Source organism: Dermacentor variabilis, chromosome 4, assembly GCF_050947875.1.
Source record: "Dermacentor variabilis isolate Ectoservices chromosome 4, ASM5094787v1, whole genome shotgun sequence".
In the NCBI taxonomy this organism is placed as follows: domain Eukaryota; kingdom Metazoa; phylum Arthropoda; class Arachnida; order Ixodida; family Ixodidae; genus Dermacentor; species Dermacentor variabilis.
Window position 1 is genome coordinate 69,105,182 of NC_134571.1, and position 12,137 is coordinate 69,117,318.

Below are 12,137 nucleotides of genomic sequence, written 5' to 3' on the forward strand. Positions count from 1 at the left end.
AGGCATGTCCAAAACAGTAAGCGTATGCAAAACGCCCCTGCAACTGTAATTCCACACAGTAGCCGTTATATTTGATTGCGATGCATAAGTAGCCGCTTGCCAGTTCACCGATTTCGTACACATAAACACTCTTGCACATTCGCACTCAGCTCGAAAACCGCAACACGAGACGTAAAATCACACTTATAATCAGACCATTTCAATACATGAGCAAAAACATATAAGTCTTATTCAGCCTAAAATATGAATTCCTCATGCGTTATCAGTGAGTTCAAGATAACGCGCCCAACTGACCTCTCGCAGCATGCAGCAGAATGCCTGCGGCAAAGTTTCTAACTATAGCACTGGCGCTGCACGTAACTTAAGTGGTCGCAGATTAAATATTGGCGAAATATACCTCCAAGCGCACGGCTTACTATAACGAAAGCATGCCGCGAGCAAAATGACGCCTTCTGTTATGTAACTGCTTATTTCAACAGCATTCCATACACAATAGACTGCTCAACTGAATAAATTCAAACACGCAAAACGCATGCTAAGCACGCTCCGCATAGGCTCGGAATCATGGGCTGGTAAACAAACCATTTTATGCGTCCCCTGGCCTCAGGTGTAATTGAACATACCATGGTTTTGATGGGTTTTGCGATTTTCAAAGCTCTTACGGATGGCGGCAAGCGATAAAACCACATGCAATTATCGCAACGACTGACTTTTTTCGATTGACATCGAGAGACGCAGCGCGCTTGCGTCTCCGATGTCAATCGCGTCGGCTTACCGTCACAACGACTTCCTGGCGACAGCATGTCATATACGCAGAATGTGCACTTAAGTTAGAATTCACTTAGCGTGGAGTATTTGTTGTTATATCCAACGAATGATGAATGACTGCCCTGTATTCGAGGCGGCGCAAGATGGCTGACACGCAATCTCCTTTGGATGGCATTCGTTCCTGCCCGTTGGACAGTTCACCTGTCGCTGGTGCTGTGCTGTTCCACGATGTGTGTGCGCGCGGCGGGGCAACTCCGCGTGAAAAAGCAGAGCACTGACTCCGCTTCCCATTGCACTGTGGCTCCCTGTTATCTTAGAAGCAAAATGGTGTGCTATTTGTGCAGCGTGCGTAAATGATGCAATGCCATGTTCGGGGCCAGCCTCCTACAGTTGAAGCAGGAGCTTACACTACGTTTTGATCTCTATTGCCGCAAGAGTTGAACGGGCGTTCTACTCTCTCTCGAAAGTGCAGAGTGAAAAAGAACACTTCCCTCTCTCCTTGCTGACGGAATGAGCAATGCATTTCATTCTACTCGACATTTTGCGAGAGTAAAACAATGCTTTGAAGAGTAAATGGGCTTTGATTTTTTCTCTCCGCTATTCTTTGCCTCTTTCATTTCCACTTACCCTTCCACCAGTGTAGGGTAGCAAACCAGAATTTTTTCTGGTTAAAAGGAAGCTTTAACTCTGGCCTAACTCCGAGGCCGCCTATTAAAAAACATACAAAACGCAGAAACGCCTTTCTGAGATAACCTCTTGGCCGATTTTAATGAAATCTGTTGCAATTCAGAAAGAAAGTTAAATTGTAGTGACTGTTAAAGGCGAAATTTAGATTTATGGCTTGAATTTTTGTAATTAAATTTTCAGAAATTGGTAGGCTTAGAAAAAGTAGGACGAAGTTTACAAATTCCTAGCTTTGCACCTAGAAGAGCTATCGCAGTTCTATGAACTGCATCCATTAGAGGATCCTAGGCGGACAAATTAGAAATGTCAGTTTATATTTTACCTGAATGTGTTACATTTTTTACGAGCAATTTGCATGTGTTCTACTCACAACATGGTGGTATTCTTGAAAGCCAGGTATAATACATCAATTTTGTCCGCTTTAAATGTAGTATCAGGTGTCATTTGCGGAATTGCGATATGCTTTCTCATTCCTATGTTACAAAGTTGTAAACTGCATAGTATCGTTGTCTGAAAATTTGCGATTCTTACCAATATTTATTAAAAATTTACGACTAAATAAAAAATTAGCAGCCAACAGACACTAGATTTGAACTTTTTCTTTTAAGCGCAACAAACCTCATCAGATTTGGTGCAGTGGTTGCTGAGAAAAATGATTTCTCATTTCCCATGTATTTAGATAAGAGGCCCGGAGCTAAAGCTTCCTCTTGACTTCCCTGCGTTTCCCATGCCTTTTATTTTTCTCACTCGTCAGAGACATTGAAAATTAATGTCTGGGAACTGTTGCAGTCCGGAGAATTCGTTCCATATGGATACACCTTGCGAAGTCACTATATGTCTACAATTCGTAGATTAGGATATGCGCCATAAAGTAATAAATTACAATGTTAATTGGAGTAATCATGTTAATTATTTATTTTCGCGTTCTGATGTCTCGTAGAATTAATGGCCGCTTCATCGATTAATTTAGATCAAGGGTTAGAATTTTGCTATCTGCTACAGGCAATCTTTAAAAATTGGTATAGCTAAAAACACCGTCTATAGGCGTTGTATATCAATAAAATGACCCTAAGCAATGAAGAATGGCCTACAACAAAAAACAATTTTAAATTAAACATGCTGTATATCACATGATAAATGAGAGTGCAGGGAGAAAACATGCAAATAACGAGAATCTATATTGTTTGTAAGGTTGGAGTTCCGACCTGCAGGACTGATCTGACTGCTCTGATCACAAAGTAATTTATTGGTTTGTTTTTATTTAGAGCAGATGATATGAATATCTGAGCTACGCGCTCATCTGGCGTAACCTGCAGCACCAAATTGTACATTTTACGTTTCTATGCTCGACAGATGCACAACAAATGCCTTAAGGGCAAGTCTTTATTGCAATAAAAAAAAAAGAAGATGCACAACAAACAGCGCAAAACTCAGAACTCAGGTTTCCGGTATATGCAATCGAAAGATGCGTACTCTTGAACTGTCTAGTGGTTTCAACTTACGAACGCACATTTACCTCAGCGGCCATACAGTAACCTACGCGTGTCCAAGCATTCACAACGTTCGGCTGTGCTAAAGCAGCCACGTCCTATAAATTATTGGTAGTCGACAGGTAGCCCTGTCACAAGCGACAATTTCAGCCGCACGGAAGCTGTTTCCTTGCTATACACCAACAGACTCCGTGCGCAGCAGTGATTAACCCTGAAGATAGTTTTCACGTGTTCTGATCTGCTGTGTCGTTTTACGTGGGAATAAGGCTGACAGAATAGTTTCCCTTGTTTTTGTAATAACAGTATTTGCAACTCTTTCGTCCGATCGTATCTAAAGGCCTTCAAGAGGTGACCGTGGCCGTGATTAAGCCGTCTAGGCAATGCAAGCGCTGCCCAAAGGCGTCTGCTATTCACTGCAGCGGGTGCGATGGAAATATGAGTGTTCATGCAGCTAATGCTCGTGGAGGAAAATTCACGTTGGCGATGACGGTGTAGTAATTGAAGGACGCACTGCAGCAAAATATTGGGATCGCTATTAGGCTAGCGTTGTGTAGACGGATATGTTTTTGGGCTAGTTGCGGCTTACTCAATGATATAATGTGGCACAAGGGCACGCGCCCAGAGAAAGCCACACAGATGCACTTCACAGGCACTACTAACTCCCGCTGTGTATAGTTCGCCAAGAATGTCTCAACGGCGGAAAACCTATGGGGTGGGACGTCGTTGACAATAATTGTGAGGCCCATCAAAGCGCATGAACTTTTGGACGGAAGTGTGCCGTCTGGTATAAATATAGCGCAAGATTTATTAATTGAGTTACAGGTATGCCAAAAATCGTCTAACCTTCCACTGGACTCACGGTTGACGGCCGCGCAAGAAACGGAGACGAAGAACGCAAAACTGCCAACTCGTGCATTTTTAGCGCACGCTTCATGAGCGGCCCTTAACTGGTGGAGCTAAGTTGACTGGCCGAGCTTTCTGCTTACGCACTGGGGCATAATGCAACCAGCGTTAAGCGCAAAGAGGCTTCTTGGAGCACCATGAGTACTTTACGAAGCTCGAAGACTACGTAACACGCAAGCCTTCATTGTACGACAATCACAACCGGCTAAAACAATCTGACCGATTGTTATGAAACCGTGCAAAAAGCGGCTTGCTTTAGTACAAGTTCTCGGCGTATAACTTCACGCTTCCATATTCAGAAATTGGAGGTGTGGACACACGCCCGGCCGTAACACAGTCGCAAGGGCGTCTAGCTTCGGCGCCATGCAACTGCATGTGGTAGCAGCCCAGAGCAATGCTGCAACGACAAACATGAATTGGCACCGCCAAATGACATCTGCGAAGTAGGAAATACGGTAACGTTGACACCTTCACGGAAAAGGAATTGGCCGTTCTATGGTCGCCTTGTGAATACGAAGAAGCTTTAGGTGCGCAACTATGATGATAAGGGAACGCAACACATAAGTTGTGAATACTGCAAATGAGTAGTGCAAAAAAGGTTGTAATACTGGAATTGTGCATGCACTTTTGAGCAAGGTTATCTTGTGCGGGGGTTCTGGTGCTGCCACTGCCTGATTGTGCAATTTCAGCCATGATTTTCCTTGTGATTCTAGACTTGTGCCAATAGACTTCGGTAATTTCTTTACGGACTTGTTTAAACAATGAATACTTTGTTTAGCGCAAAACGACAGGCACAAGAAAGACGACAGGACAAGGCGCTACTCTCAACTGACACCATTTTAATTGCGTCACTCCTTTATAGACCGCTAAAACCAGAGGAACATGCGCAGTGAGCACCATGCGGTTGCGCTAAACAAAGTATTCATGGATTCGCACCAACTAGCTCGCCAACAAATTTTTGTCGTTTTGCTACCTTTTAGTTGCTTCTTTTTTCTTTCCTGACTGCTTTTATTTTTTGGCATTATGGCATAATGGGCCCCATTAGAGCACACGTTTCCTGTATTTCACAGCTAATAAATAAAAAGATGATGAGGCCCATGTACAAGAACACGCTCAGAAATTTCCGCATGCTATGCAATGATTCATTGGGCAAACGAAACCATGGCACACACGACCTGCTTACACTGCGAAAGTTCGCCTCGTTTCTCCTTTTGAACAGAGCAATGGCTCGACCGCCTTTTCTTACATGAAAAACCGATCAAAAGTACAGCAAAGGGCAATATATAATCTAAGACTAACTGCGGATTAACTAACGGGTGGTCTAATGAAACGTCTTCGGCTAGCTCGACTGGCGGAAGAAAGGAAGAAATACACGATGTTGAGAAGCGAATCAAGAGAAAGTGGTCAAACTTCCATCTCACGTTCACTGCTTAATTCGTTTTCTTCCACGGCTGTAGTGAAAACTTTATCAATGACCTTCGTAGGGCAGGGCACATAAGTATGTTTAGTAATTTATAGTCATTTATGTAACACTCCAGGTTCAACGTGCGTCTGACTTTGTCCACCTAAAAATACACAGAAACAGAACCTGTGTACGCGCAACTTGCTGCATCCTTAGGGGCAAAGGTCTCCCCACTAAGGTCTCTGAATTATTCAGCGGAGAGCATATCGCATCTGATAAAGAAGGATGTGAGCTCTAGCTAGCGGCCATACGAAAACAACTCTGCGAGTTTCTGAGTTTCTGGGCTCCGCGACGTCGCTGTCGATACACATCTCCCGGAAAAGAAGGTGCTCCAAACATTCCCTGTGTTCACCGGCGCCAGGTGTTCTGGCGCACTTCCGATAAGCCAGAGATTTATCAAAGTATGCGGCCTTTGCACACTTGGCCTTGTGCTGAGCGTTCCTTCCTCTTTGCAGGGTAACAACAAATGTTAACTATGGATGATTTTCGTGGAACAGTTTGCTCTAGGGGTACGAAATGTCACTTTCGTCGGCATGCCGCACGTCGCAATGCCTCAGCAAAAGCGCGCGAAGCCACTGCCGCTTCTGCACCGCTAACTGTACGATCAGCTGTCGGAAATGCAAATGGGGTTCGCTAAGGCACTGTGCTCTATTCACGTTGCGAAATGTGGAACACATCTATATAGAGAGGTAAGACATGTGCAGCATAGTTGGCTAAAAAAAAAAGAAAATATATTGACTGACATAGTAAGTAATGGAATGAATCTGTGCGGCAAAGTTCTTGGAACGCTGCCACATGAGGACTGCCTATGTTACCAGGCCTTCGCGATGCACGGCTTTTTTCGAAGGTAAAAAAGATTCACTGATCCACCATTGCTGTATCGCTAACCTCCAAAGAAAAGACGTCAACCTCGGAACTTCGGCAAGAGGGAGTATAGCACTCGTTACACAGTGACAAAGAAAGTAGCGCCGTTTTTTGGCACAGTAAGTTTCTCGCTCCTTATCTACACGCACCGGCCCCAACTCACACGAAAACTACGCCCACTCTATCGCCAACGTATAGAAAGTAAGTGAATGGACGCACTCTTGAATCAATGCGGCGAAGGATGGGTTACGTGGCGACTACACCGAGCTCATGAATGTTTGACTCTGGACGTTTGAATATTTGAAGCCTTGCGCGCAGAACAAATAAGTATGTCGCAACTGAGCACACCCGCGAGTTATTAGCCAGAAAATAAACAATCAGCTAGATGTTGATTGCACCGAGGAGCGTTACTGGTCGGAAACACAGCAAGCTGCTTTTTCATTGTTTGCCAAATAAAGAACGAAAAATTAAGTATACTCATCTTGATTTAGTTGATAAGCGGAAAGGTCGTACAGCGTGGAATGCATTTCTATCCCTGCTTCTGTAGCATAAGAACCGTATACGCTACTCGTGCAGTTTACACAGGGCGTAAGGAGCTCCGCAAACGCCTTATGAAGGCGTCTGCGTCGAAAACGTCTTATTAAGCTGTGGCCAAAGCTTCGTGCCGTCACCGTCTATGATATCCGCTGAAACAGAGGTTTTTGAGACGCACCGGGTGCCATGCACATCCATTGTAAACGCGGGGGCAATAGAGGCAGCTGAGGCAATGGAGGCAACTGAGGCAAGCAATGGACGCGTCACCACGTAACCAAACATGGCGGCGCCCACGGGATTGCCGAGAAAAGTGTCTATACTCCTAGAATCTTCATAAGCATTGCTTTTTTTGTTTTTTCTTTTGGAAGTAGTTAGCTCGAAGTCAATTGAGGTTAGTTTGAACTCGATTCCTCTGCTTTTCCTGCAGTCCTCTGTTTGTCAGCTATGCAGACGATACAAGCTTGTTAATTTAGCTTGGGCGGAATGCTTACCGGAAGGAACACTGCAAGAGTTCCTGCAGCCTTAATAGAAAGGCCACCACCAACTGCTGTGTGTTCCCACAGAACATATGATTCTCACCTGCCTAAACAAATGTCCCGAGCGTATCGAACTTGCTCGTCCTGCAGGGCGCTTCCCATACGGATTCAACAGAGATGAGTTTCGCACTCGACTCCGTAACGAACGGTCACACAATTAAATTGAATCGTTTCCATCACGTATGTTTGCACCGTGCTGTCAACACCTTCATACGTATACCATTTCTTGTACGACACGCATGATAGAATGCCCAACTGGGATTATGTATTGGCGCACTCGCTCATCCGATGAGCAGCATCGCTTTGCCACTCTCAGAACTTAGAGCGGCGTTTTTAGCCCTTCTCTCAGATATCTTTCTCGTGTTTGTCCAATGGTCTGTTGCATAAATAGGATTGATTCGAAGTGACGGAGCAGTACGTGTCCTTTGTCGTTAAGTATAAGTACGTCAACTTGTTGGAAATGAGGGCTACGCAAGATGAAAGAGCATAGCGCGGTTCCGATGCCACCTGTGTCTATGCAACAAATTAGGAACGGAAGGTTTCCTCCTATGTTTACTAGCACCTTTGGCAGAGTAACCTTATGGTCAGCGGGTTCACCGAATGGGGGTGCTACTTAACCTGCCTTTCCTAAAAAGAAATATTCTCTCTCTGTTTCGAATGGTACAAGGTACACTCGAAGTGGTGTTCGAGTTTATGTACGCACGTTCACGCCAAGCTTCCAGGCATAGTGCTGTAAAATTATGCAGACAGCCGTGCAACGGCTGTGTAAAGGCGCACACGTCTGTGAAACGGCACGTGTGGACGAATGCTCCAAAATATTTAAACATTTTACCAAGAGTCACGCGCCCTAGCATTGTTTTTTTAAATCAGAAGACCCCAGGTATATGTGGGAATCGGTTATAAGCGACGCTTACGTTTTTCTTTCTTTACTGATATTTATTCACTTCTCGTCTATGCAGATCAATGCTCATCCCTGAATGCATGGTCTGGTCCCATAATATTCCTTTAACTTCTTTCTCCATAGAAGGCTGCTTCTGTTGCCGACGCCTACGTTTCTGTGTAACCGTGTTTTCCAATTGTCAACTGCCGACTTCTTGACTTCCTGCCTCTTTTAATTCTTGTCTGTTCAGGCTTATACCCAGTGGCGCACACTCATTCCAGGGGATTTTTTTTTCTTTTGCCGATAATGCTCACATACACAGTGCCGCATGCTCAGTTGTACACACCCTGCCCCAAGTTGTTGTATAGTTAACAAAACAGCAGCAGCCAGCACACGAAAGGAGGTGGGGGAGGGGGAAAGAGGGAAAGGAAGCTTTCCTAAAACAAATACGGTTCGTGCGTACATGTCGCTACAACTGTTTTGGTCGGCGTTCTTGTTTTATTGGATAACACGAGTTTACAGGGAAAAATGTATTCTGTTTATCACGTGTTTGTTTGTAGTCACTGCAATTTTTTTTTTAATTTAGAGGAGGCTTTTGGTGCATAGTTCTTTATGTCAGTTTGCCCGAACATGGCCACAGATCCATGCAAATGAAAACGCAGCCCTAAGTGTTGCGTTTCAAATCAGGCGTATTCTGTAAGGTCACTCTCACCTGCATTGATGGGGAACAGAGGGACAAAGTAGAGTTCTACATCTCGGCAGGCAGTCGAGGAAAAGTAGATGGATATATAGATAGAAAAATTAGGAGAAAGGCAGGGAAGAATTGACCAGGCTGAACTTGATTGGCTACTGTGCTTTGTGGATAGCAGACTAAAAGAAGGAAAAGAAAGTTGAAGAAAGGGTTTGGGGATGATAGGCTGAACCCCAGAAATGGAGGGCAATTTGCTGGAGCCTTTCAAACTCCTGTTGTAAGCATGGAAACATAAAGCCATGTTATTCTATTTTTCAAAATGTCATCCGCATTTCTTTTTTAACTCTGTCAGGTAGGTTTTCTAAATTTATAGCTGCCAGATTGCAGTCAAGCTTTTAAGGCTTGTAGTACAATATACAGTGCGTTCAAAATGAAGCTTTACGGTTTTCTTAAAATTAGAGCCCCTTAAAGACCACCTGTGCAATTAAGTTATGTGACCAGGGGGATACAAAGTGAGATGATAATTATCGCTGTCAGAAGCCCAATTACTAAAGTTGAATAATTAACTTTTTGTTGACGGCTGTGAGTGGGTATGTTTGCATTGAAAAATTAGAGGCAGTCGTGTTTCTACACAGTATCAGTTAGAAGAATTCTTCTAGCCTGCCAGTGCTCCAAGATAACCGACTGCAAATTTTAATTGCCGTTCGCATGATTACGCACACAAGAGAGTTAGGATCAGCGCAAATTTCCGCCCTAATGTGGCACGGCTGTTTCATGCGGCGTTTAGTCTGACAACGGGAATGAACAATTTGAACGTTGGAACTTAAAAAGTGAAATTTTTGCGAGAAGAAAAATGGGCAATCAAAGGAAAACCGTGAATAAAAAACCTAAGAGAAACTAGTAATAGGTAAATAAATAAATAAATAAATGTAATGAGGAAGGGGGACGATCGATATAGCATGGTAATTTATTAATCGACCAGCTGCGTGGTCTTCTTTTTCTTTCCCGTCGTATATTTTGCACCTTTAATTTAGTTTTTGTCTCGGTGATGATCTCAGGTTCATCGCAATCTCACTCCTTTCAAGCACTTCTCATTACCTCCTGAATGCTTGCTTCATTCTTTTTATTTGTTTATGACTTTCGTGTGTGGTGGTATACACCTGCTTATGTGTCTTCGTCGGTTTAGTGGGCCAAATGCAACGTAATGCCTTTACAATCAGCTTCCTAAGCTTTCGGTTCCTTCTTCATCTATCGTCATTTTAGCCAATTTCCTCGGATATCAGAGCGGAATTCCTACTTACGTTATTTAATCGTCACATTTAGGTCCGATATTTACAATCACCAGACTGTGCCTGTCACTTAGATTAAGCAGAAAGTTCCCATTATAGTATTTGTACCCGTCCAGGTTCTCAACATAGGCATATATACATACATATATATATATATATATATGTATATATATATATATATATATATATATATATATATATATATATATATATATATATATATATATATATATATATATATATACTAGAATTTTATTGCTGCGTTAGCTCCGAGCTCCGAGGCCGGTGGTGTCTAAATAGACCGCTGGGCAACGGTCGATTTGCTTCAAGCAGCGAAACGCCATCTGGACGTAACAAACAAAGCTCCTAGGAAAACCATTTTCATTTCCTTACGCAAGAGGGCGGCACAAACGCGGCAGTGTTGGCGGTGTTCATGCTGCCGGTGTTTGCAACGGTGCCTACGATAACAGTCGGCTCAGCGTTTCCTCTTTTGTTTTTAGCCGTGTGAGCACTTCTGTTTGGTGAGATGCTCCACTCTGGCATGTTCTATGGCATTTTCCTCAGGGAGCCCTGTAATAAGCTACGGCATGGCGTAATTGCAAATGTAGCACTATGCCGCCAAATATAGGATGATCCAGTCATAAGAGTCAACCGTTGAAAACAAAGAATCTCTGCATATTAATTATCTTGTTTATTTTTGTTTATTAATTACAGAGCTTATAAGAGAAAACCCTGTGAAGCACAATGTATTTATTCCTAACACAAACGGATAATCACACAGTCGCAGTAAGATCTAGGACGTTGATCACAAAAGGCAATAAACCTATTTCCGCCTGGTTTCCTCCATTCTCTTTTGTAAAGATAATGATAGTACGGGCCCGTTCCCGTATTGCTTCTTTTGGATTCAGTTCATCTTTATTTATCCCGTACACCCACTATAGAAGCTATAGGACATATTATTTTTATTAGTCAGTTACTTTACAAAGTCAAGTAATTTTTTTCTTCGAAAGCTCATTTTGTTGGAACACATACCTACGACCTTCGAACATCGTAAACTGAATTTCAACACGATAGCGTTAAGGCACCGTGTCGCAGAAAACCCGGTGTCGGCGTCCGGCGCTGGTGTCCGCCTGCGCGAATATTCCCGTATATATATTAGGTATATGTATATGCCATGCCTTGCTATAATAAATCCGGTATAGGCGGGTTATATTGCCACACCATACTATGACTAAAGTTGCTCATATGTTGTCTTAAATTTATCAGAAAGTAATTCCTCGGGATTTCGAGAATGACCACTCTCAATCAAAGGTAATGAAATAAAACACCTCTAGCCTATGCCTTTTATGTTAAATCTTCTCAGACTGAAATATTAAAAGTGTGAAACAATAACAGAAACGTGAAAACCTTTCTTTTATTTTTTTTATTTTTCCGTGGCTGTGCCGCACTTCCGGGATCGACCTATACAAGAGGCCACGTTTCTACCAGAAAGCTCGCTTTCGTGCATAGCATTCGCCGCCAGCGTTTCCCGGTAAACATTAACGTTACATAAGCTGCAATTGCCGGGAAGCGTGAGAAGCAGTCTGGGATCTTTGAACGCAGTCGTGTTCCACTCTTAAAGGCGAAACTTAAGCGTCCTCCAAATTTTTGTACCTAGGCTTGAATCAGAAGACGAGGAGTATATTCCAACTTTCTGTCTTTTCTGACTCCAAATATTCGATAAACAGAAAATCGAATGGACATCACGGGCGAAAGGGGGCAATATTAAATACCAAAAGTTTATTACCAAGGTTTATTACCAAAAGTACCAAAGTGTAGTACTAAGAAAGCAGGTCTACTGGCCGATACTGTTAGGAATAAGCAGGTGATGCTGTAGCTTCTGGTATAATTTAGGTATAGTATAAACAAATGTGCAGGCTTTAGAACAGGAAGTTGAAGATAACATAGAGGTAATAAATGAAACTGTCGATAGACTGACTTCAGAAGCAGCAAGTGAAGTGGGAGGTAAGGCCCAGAGCACCCAGTAGGCAAGCTAC